General features: G+C 38.9%; 1 protein-coding gene across 1 annotated transcript in view; it reads right to left on the reverse strand.

Annotated features, from left to right (window-relative positions):
* Nucleotides 1–9,857, reverse strand: part of LOC123314221 (transmembrane protein 132E) — a 65,161-nt gene that overhangs the window by 45,875 nt on the left and 9,429 nt on the right. The gene's annotated exons all lie outside the window — the stretch shown is intronic.

The following is a 9,857-nucleotide window of genomic DNA, read 5'->3' on the forward strand; positions in this document are numbered from 1 at the left end:
TGGTGACCTTCTTCTATGATTCCTATTCCATAGTGATCACATAGAAATACGACAAACCACTGAAACTATCAAAACAAGCCGATGATATCACGATATTTTTGCTCACATCTAAGATGTCTAAAAACATGGTGTATGCACTGATTAGATTTTGTTTTTCCCGCTTCGAAAATAAGAGATAAGTTTCGTTTTTCCCACTGTAGGTAGCGCCGTTTAGGAATTCACAGTTGTCAAATGATATTTGAAAATAATTTGAATACATTCCCATTACATTCCTACGACTTGCGAATGTGCTGTATTTATAAGCGATTATTGGTGTATAAAAATGTATTACTTTCGAGAAAGGTCGTACAACATTCATTTATTGAACACGTCGTTCAGTTTTCTGTATGGACAATCAAGAACTACAGCTAAGAATTCGGTGTTGTTGGACTATCACCCTTTGTTGTTGGAAATTGAGGCAGAGCCAAATCAGATGAACATTCGGGATGGATAGAGCTAACAGTTTTATGGCAACTTCAGCAATATTTAAGCAATAAAGGAACTGTATTGAAAATACGTAATGTGAATTGTGAGCATGTATTAAGAAACAGAAATATGTTAATCTGTTCGAGTCTGTTCTTCAAATATTCTTCACAAGTATAGTGAAAATTGCGTTTCAGTCAACTGAATATATTGAATATTTCGCCAATCAACTGTGTTTTATTGAAATCATATTGAATTGCCTTCCTCAAGAATACGATTTGTCAAACAAAAATTATCTTGAAGAAAAATAGAAGTAATCCTTCTATAGTGTTGAAATATCTGCAGATTCGTTTTTACAACGAAAATACAAGTGTGAATCACTAATATTCGTTAACAGCTGATTCTTTGATGGGTCAGGAACACAGAGATGACTGTAATCTGTGATCGATATAAACGCTGAACAAAATAAAGCGAGAGAGTATCATTAGATTTTCTTCATAGAACAAGGATAGAACATGGTGGCGCCGCCACGAAACGAATCTCTTATTTTCGATTTAGTCTAATGTCATTCCATTCAAAAATTGACGAGTGCATACACCATATTTTTAGACATCTTACTCACATCTAACGGACTAACCATAGACATATAGACATGGACTGTGCCTTCCCTTTCTATCTATGCATGAAATACGGTCAAAAAAGTGACAGAGAGAAACATCGGGCATGCAATTGTCTTTTTCTAGAATTTTCCACACTAACCTCTATGTGAACAAAAAAGAGACAGGTGAATGCCCGACGATCATTTATCTCTTTTTATAAAAAAGCCAATTTCATGCTGACATAGCTCAGTCCATGTCTCTATGTCTATGGGACTAACGCATTAAGTCCGTGTTCTGTGTTCCTATTTGGAGTTCCAAAATGGCTCACATAGAAAATGTCCAAACCACTGAGAAACGATCAAAAGCGACTCCAAATGAAAAACAAAATCCTTGCAGGCAAAGAGTGAAAATCCATAGCTCACGTTAGAATATTAATAGCTTCACGTAACGAGCCATGAAGTTCCGTGAAAACTGGGACGCTTCACGTATTCAGCTGCAATTTCCAGAGGAATTAGCGGAAGATAAATGAATTATGCTGATGAACTTTTTCGTACCTTCCGTCTCTCGTTCGTAAATAGACCAATCGCGACGAATATAGAAACAGAGGCGAGCTGTTGACAGGGGACAGGGAAGAATAAAACATTCCTCACGGAACGTTTAGACCCCATTTAGCCGAGAGGAGATAACTTCAATTCCCGAAGGTAATGAACGTCCGGCCGCGTGCTCATGCACGGCACTGGACCCGGAGGGGTAAGAGAACCGCCATAAATTATAACTAACATAAATTCCGGCTGCAGCGTGTTGGCAGATATAAATTTGAATTAGGTGATAATGCCTGGGTGATGGACGTCAACGTGCAGTGTTGGAAAAATCAAGCTGGGAGTTTACGAGATGATGACTTGGGGCAAAGTTATATGCAGGCGGATTTTCGACAGCGTTGTCTTCTTTCGATGAGTCATGGGAAGCACAACAGATTGATAAGATCGCAGTGCAATGCGACACCCCTTAAAATCTACAATCTATAGGTCATTCAATTCGGTTCACAGAAATGTTCACCATCCACAGCTACATACAGTGAATCAGTTACGAGATAAAAAAATGCTCCGTATAAAAAAATACAGCCACGCCTGTTACATTTCCTGGGCGCGTTGCCTCGTGTAATACACACGAAATGTGGACCTAAATGCCGATCAATCTTTTTTGTCCCTCGTATCTGAATTATAGCGTGTTAGACGGGCAGATGTGGGCGCCATGTTCTTTAATTACGCCGCCACATCACAGTTAACGAATAGTGGGCGTTTTCTAGCGGTTAGCTCTATTCCCCTTCTGGAAATGGAGTCTCTTAACCCTTTTCTATGAGTAATCCAACATCGGAACACCCAGGAGACTCCCTGTCGCCTTTTTCATGCGGTTGTGGCCGTGTAGAAAGTAAATAACACCGTGGCATATCGTATTTTTTCGGTTTTATCGGACTGATGGTATCATTGACAGTGTTGGCTTCGGTTTCAGTGTTTCCAAGTTGAGAAAGGAAAACCGCCCTAGATTATAAAAATACCCTGGTTATTTTCTATATATAACTTTATTATTTTTATATTACAGGTGATGAACAGGTATGATGTCGAACAATGCGTTCCAGATGGGAGGAGTACGATAAGCACGAACATTTCCCTGAGGAAAAATAACAGTTGAGATTAGATCTTCATATTGTTGGATCTATGTGAAGTTCAACCTGATTTTTCGTTATCGGAAAAACAAATCAGGGCATGAAATATTTTACATCCTATTATTTAGTACCATGGCTAAAAATATCGAGAATATGAAGATTGAAATAATACTTTCAGATAAGAACATTTAAGACTGCAAAAAACTATTATTAAATTAACTAAATCAACCATTAAAGGTGAAATATCTCATCGCTAACATGAAACATACCATTTCTTCTATAATTTTAATGATAGAATTGATAGACCAACAAATTCCTTCCATTCCCCGATCAACTCACAATAACATCAGAAAACCATAATAGTCGGATAAGATTTGTTGGAATTCCTAGATAAGATTCAACATTTGGTTATACAATCAGCAATACAGTTCCTTGAAATTATAAGCTAATCTGAACCCTCCCTTGCGCTGAATTTCCAAATTGTAATTAACAAGTATCTAATTGATGGCCAACGACCTGTCGAGATCTTGGGATGTTAGTTTAAGCCCTATCCAACAGACGACTAAGTTCACCCAGAAAGCCTTTGTGGCCATTTCACAGTCTATAATAACGCTACTGAATCAATAAACGTGCCTTGTAAGATAAAGCGGATTATGCAAAGCGGAATTCTCACCACAATGAATTTCTTCCTCTTATTACCATTTACCAGAATAAAAAAATAAGATATAGGGAGGAGATTCTATAGTCTACAACTCTGGTTACTTTCGTATAGGCGGTTTCATGGAACGAAAATTCAATGTAAGGGCTTCATTACCCCCAAGATGGAGTCGTATGAATAGAATTGAAAAACTGGAAACTATATATCACGAACCTGTGCATTTTCAAGGCCCGAGAGCAGGGTGCGGGATCGAAGGTTCGGAAAGGAAATGAAATTTCCAACCGTATATCAATTTTTATTACGATAACCGAAACGCTGTATGTCCGGCACAAGAATTATGGAACTTATGTTACCTTTTACGACACTTATATTGGTTTTATTGATATATACACTTTCCACGATTCTTCTTAGACGGATATTCGTGTCCGTATCCTGTTGAATGTCAACCTCGAGCATGACATGGTACTGGGTAAAAGAGGTACGTGCTTCTTCGAACATTGAATAGAAATATTGGTCCCATTTTTCATCATTCTTAGGTTGCTTTTTATATTTCGGAACTGGAATACCGGACAACCGCTTTGGCAATTGATTTCTCTATTGGGATATTTGACATTTTGGACAGCATACTAACTTTCTTTACTCACTTATGGTTTCAACGTACGAGGGCTATTGGTGTTATTCCTCTAACAAATTTAAGTTTTTATTTACTTGAGCTATTTGTGATATTTACTCAATAACTTCATCTTTATGAATAAGAATGAACGCCTATTTTGAGATGTCATTACATCAAGTAAAAACGGCTGGATGAAGGATTTAACCCATTTTTTTTAAACTTCATTATACTTTGTAGAAGGTTTTAACGAAAGAAAAATTCGGAAAAGTTCCCTGAGAATGTGGGAAAATCAAGAAAACTAAACGAAATTTAAATTTAAAGTGTATGTTGGATAGTCTACACTCCACCGACAAGTGACAGACACTTGCTGGCAGTTGACAGTTGACAAATGAACAACACGATATCAATATTGACTAAACGTTATCGAAGCTCAGCTCTATGGTTATCGTTCAATTGATCATTGCGAGTTCGAGTGATAAGTGATCAGGATATTAATTTCAAGTACCTACCATAGGCAAATCGCGATTGTGCTTTGCTTTGCTTCACTTCAAATTCCGATTAGACGGTAAGTTTTGTAAGCCACATTCACGTTAAAAAGACAATTAGTCTTCTTCAATATTCAGTGCGTCTTGCATTCGCAATGAAAATCAATAAATCGCCTTTGAGTATTTTTGATTGTAGAACCTATTTTTGCAAGGAATTGACCAATTGGATTGTCCCACTGCCTCTTTAGAGCAAAATTGTATTGAACATGACTGGTCTGCAACGTCACTGCAATTACACCGTTTACCTGACCCACCGCTGGCATAACGAGAGCTCAGCCAATTCTTTGACGGACAAATATTCATCGGAGTTTGATTGATAACCTCATTGACACAATGCAATGTGTCTAGAAATCTACGAAGAGCTGAAGCAGGCTCCATCAGATATTAAACCTTAATCTTAATGTTGTCGCTGTAAGCAGTCTTACCTACTGTTTGAAAGCAGGTAAATCGAATGTATGCAGACACCTAACTCAACTCATCAATACATATTATACAAAATCGTCTTTTTATATTTGTTTTATTGTATATTATTACATGTACGCCAATTAGCCACTTCAAGTAGTGTGCATCCTATATAAAAATGTACATTCGTGACGAAGTTGTCAGCGATAAAAAAAACAACGCCGACGACGATGTTAGTTGAATAAAGCATCACGTTCTCCTCGTTAACGTCTCCATACCTTAAATCGAAGCAAGTTACCTATTCAGAATGTCTTAATAACTCGTTCGATTATTATCGCTGGTAATAATTGACAATTAAACGTGTTTCTGATACATAACCTCCCGAACTATCGTAATGATTCATAAGTAGGTCCAAGAGGTCAGAATGAATAGCAATAAAGGCGGGATAAGTGAAGACGATGAAAGATATCTAGTTGTCACAGTTGTTGAAGGCCGTCAAAGAAAGCAGAGCCATTCTTGTGGAGTGGAGAATAGTAATAACCATAAAATCAATGATAATGAATTGTATGTTGATATATGCGCCGCTCAAATCAAAATAGGCAATTAATCATTGGAATATGTGGAAAACGGAGATATAAAATCAATTAAGAGCGATTGAATATCGTTTGTTTGGCGATCGCCGCTTCAAAGCCTTCTGGCAACAATTTGAAAAAAATGAGGTTGGATTAATCCATAACCCAAATTAGAAACGGGCGTTGGATTATTGAATGTGAAACGTTCTGAGCCAGTTCTAAGTCCCATATCGACAGAAGGATTGAGCCTATTAATCGTTGAATTTTTTCTGGAAGAATAAAGAATTAGCTTTAGTTTAAAAGCAAATAATTCTACTTCCACATTGAATCCTGTTTGGTTGACTAATTTTTCGATGCTCTGAAGACCATACCATTCCTCTTTCTCTCAACTTGTTCCGACTTTTGAGTAATTTATGGAACGCCCTAAATGAGCGAGAGCCTTCACCTGACCTACTCCATCTCGGAACACACCTGTCCACGAATTTATATTCTATGATCTTGTTATAGCCCCTAATATACGCGGGTCATTCATTAAGTCCGACCTTAATAGCTCCTACTATACTTCACTCCGACGAACCCATATCGTGGACGTTTCAAGCACTCATACTCGCTTTAAATTTATACGGAACGATAAATCACTGACGCAATTTGCCGGATTCCCATTCCGGAATGTGTTTATTGTAGGGACTGTTTTTATCAGTGATTGTGTGCATGGGAAAGTTCATACAATGTATCCTCTGTATTAACTTCGTGAGAGATAAATGATGCTCGCTATATGGAACGAGAATTTTTTCCCCCACATCCATTTCACTACCAGTTGTCTGGCACAAATTGAAAACGATGTCATTAATCAACGCGGTAGTTTTTACTGCGCACTGTCGGAGAGGAGGACCATTTTTTGGATGAAAGAGATCGGCCTCAAACGTTTCGAAAACTTCTCAGTAGTCCTTCACAAACATCTAGAGCATAATTTTAGGTTATTTTTATCTGCAATTCTTGTGAACCCAGTGCAAGTAGTTTTTCATCGATATATGTGAATATGTTTTGAGATTTATCTTTTTTTCACGTTCTCATGGATGTCCCCTCTTTCTTTTCTTCTAGGATAATTCTAGCTTCAGCCAATATTATTTTTTTTATACTTATTATGTGGCTTAGTTCTTGTGAGGCTCATGGAGAAATCGATCAAATCTGCAAAACTACTGAAGAAGAAAAATGAAAAATAGTAGTACACAAAACCCATCAACAGCAACATCATAAATTACATCGTATACATATTGCGCGACTATGCATGTCCCAATGGCCAGAATTTAAATTTTAGAATGCCCCATATGTTTCATTTCTTTAGTTATTTGGAAATTTTGGATTCAAAAACTGCTACACTGCATCCTTTTTTCACCTAAGAGTTTATTTATCCTATTTCATTCAACGAATGCCTCAATAATTTGACCGATATTGAGGATTCGACTAAGAGAAATAAGCTCAACAACATACTCCTTCTATCAACGCACAAAAAGCGGAACTATTTCGTTTGAAGAAAATCATCGAAAAAACATCAAAGAAAAAATGCCGCCGAACGATGTCCAGGCATTGCGACGCCATTTTGCGAATCATCCCGAAGTATTCACGTCCGGATGCTGTCGACAGAACCGGAAAACGATACGATCGCCGTTTCGGACTCATAATTGCAACTTTATCAGGTGTCATCGGCGCCGCGCCCGAAATAGCCGACGGCAAATCGATCAACGTGACCCCTACGGACTACTTGCGGGGGTTCGATGCGTGTCGGTTATTTTCCGGGAAAATTCTCGGGCGATGTATTTTCGCGGTACAGTGTAACCGACGCCGGGTAATGTGGCGGCGCCGCCGCGTTCACGCCCTTTGAGCGTCAAACGCGTCGGAAAGCGGGGTTTTTACCTGACTGTGTTCCGCGTATACGGACCGTCGTACAAGGGGGAGGTAAATGGAAAATGTTGTCGACGTTAAGCGACATTTTGTTATCGTCAGATTTGAGGGTAACTGTCAGATCGATGTTTAGGCACCTCAGCTGGAGTTTTCGATGCATTCTCCATGATTGAATGATAATATTTATCCAGAGTTGTAGTATCCCTTGAAATGCAGGATGCCTCAACTGAAAGATGCCATATTTTTAACTTACCGAACAAGTGGAACCACTAGAATGCTTTGATGCCGTTAACTTTGGTCTGAAGGAAGCTAGGCAGGCAGCACAAGCTGAGCAGAGTATGCCTGTGCTTACCCAGCGATAGCTAGCCCATTCGCCTTCTGGATAAAAAATAGGTGGCGTTCCCATCGGCACAGTGTGTATGAGATCAACCTCACTGATGTTAGGTGAGATGAAATGTTGAATCTCAAGTGAAACAGAAATGGGACAGGTGTATACTGAAGATCGATCGCGACTTAACAAGCGCCTCTCAAAGTGCAACATTTCATTTTATTTTTATCTTTATTTACTAACCTCATTGTATGTTGAAATGTTTTTATTTCAAAACAGGCATTCAACTTATACTTTTTAATTGATGATTGTTATTTTATATTTGTTACTTTGAGCTGCACAAATCCACATTTAGTGAATATTATTTATCCTTCAGTGGTGATATTATAAGAATTACTATTATTGGCTGTATTAACTCGTAGAATTTGAAGTTTTGTGTCCTATATGATTAAAATTTTGTTTTCCATCTAATCTCCAGCAATGGAACGATTCTTCCTTCGCCAAAAATCATCCTTGGGAAAGCCCCTATCGAAGCCCATCAAGCCTGGACGAATCAACACCTGACCACCGGATTCCACCTGACAACCGGCGTAAGTCTGGCGTAGGCAATCCCTCTATCAAATCCGTCGTGCTCGTGGATCCAATTGTTCCACTTATCGGCGACACGTGTCATAAAATGACTGCTCCCTAACCCCAACCCAACGTAACCAGTTTCATTACCGTTCGAGAGCGCACACGAGTGTGCCGCTGTATATGTTTACATAACAATGCGGAATAAGCGAACGGCAAGAGTTTGAGAGCCGTGTAGGTAAACAATGAAGAATTCGGAAGTGGCATGCCGAGATTCGTGGGGATAACGACTGATGGGGAGAAAGAGCGGAGGTAGAAAGAAGTTCGGAGAAGAGGGCCACCTCTACGCTATAGCTATTAGTTATTACTCACTCGCTGCTTGATACCGGGAGATATTGAAGTAAGGTTAGGTTATGTTAAGGTTGAAAGCTGCGACAGGTAGGTATGAGAATTATGACTTCTCAATAAACATTGAAAAAGGGGTGAATACCCCCGTGATCATTAATAGATCTTATAGTATTGAAACCGGTGCCTTTACTGTTAAGTCGGTAAACATTAAAGAGCCGTCGAAAGTAAAATGTTGGGATTCGAACTTGGAGACCATATCAGGTGAAAGACTTGATTAGATAAAAGCGTGTATAGCTTAGACAACGCTGAACTGACATTTATAGTAAGTTAATTTACTGCTTCAATACTATCGGATATAGGTAAGACGGTAAAGAGTGTAAAGACGTGAAGAGCGCAAACTGAACATTAGAGACTTATACGGATGGCTGGACTGAATAAAAACCGAAAATTCAATAAACTGACCAAATATAACTCCCCAATTCAAAACGGCATAGAATATACTGCAGATTATCGCTGTCAGGACAACTAAGCCAAGCTAATCGAGTCTCGTGTTGCGAGGGCTTAACGCACCGTCAAACCTTCGACGCGGATTAAACAGATGAAACTCAACGGCGACCGAAGATAAAGCATAGCCATTTCAGCCCAAACTGGCTCTTGGGGAACAGCCGACACGAACCGGAAGCATCCTGAGTGACAAACATCAGCTGCCGCAAATGACGGAACGTCATTAATAATTTCAAGTATCCGGCTCGAAGGACCATATTTCGATAACATAGAAAACTTTCCTTCTACCGATAATTTTCCGAACTTACTCCGATTCAGGCCACATAAATTATTATTTGAGTCCAGTTCATCACGAACTTCCACATATTGCCATTTCAAGGTTGTCAGCAATCCGTCACACTTTTCCTGAATAAATCGACGTGAATCTCATGAACATGAGAGTATAAGACAAACAAAATTGATGAACTCAATGATCTATTAAACATACCTATAGGTTTACCCCAACGTGAGCCATTATGACAGTACAAAGCTCCAGTACCTATCGATTCGATTATTTTTCGTTTTTGGATTCTCAGTCCGTGGTATCATAAAAATCCGTCAGGGATGCGTTCGGAAATGGCTGATCACAGAATATTAGCGGCATACACGAACGTAATTCGATAACACGAATTACTACCACTTTCAGAGAGAT

This window comes from Coccinella septempunctata, chromosome 5 (assembly GCF_907165205.1).
Source record: "Coccinella septempunctata chromosome 5, icCocSept1.1, whole genome shotgun sequence".
In the NCBI taxonomy this organism is placed as follows: Eukaryota; Metazoa; Arthropoda; class Insecta; order Coleoptera; family Coccinellidae; genus Coccinella; species Coccinella septempunctata.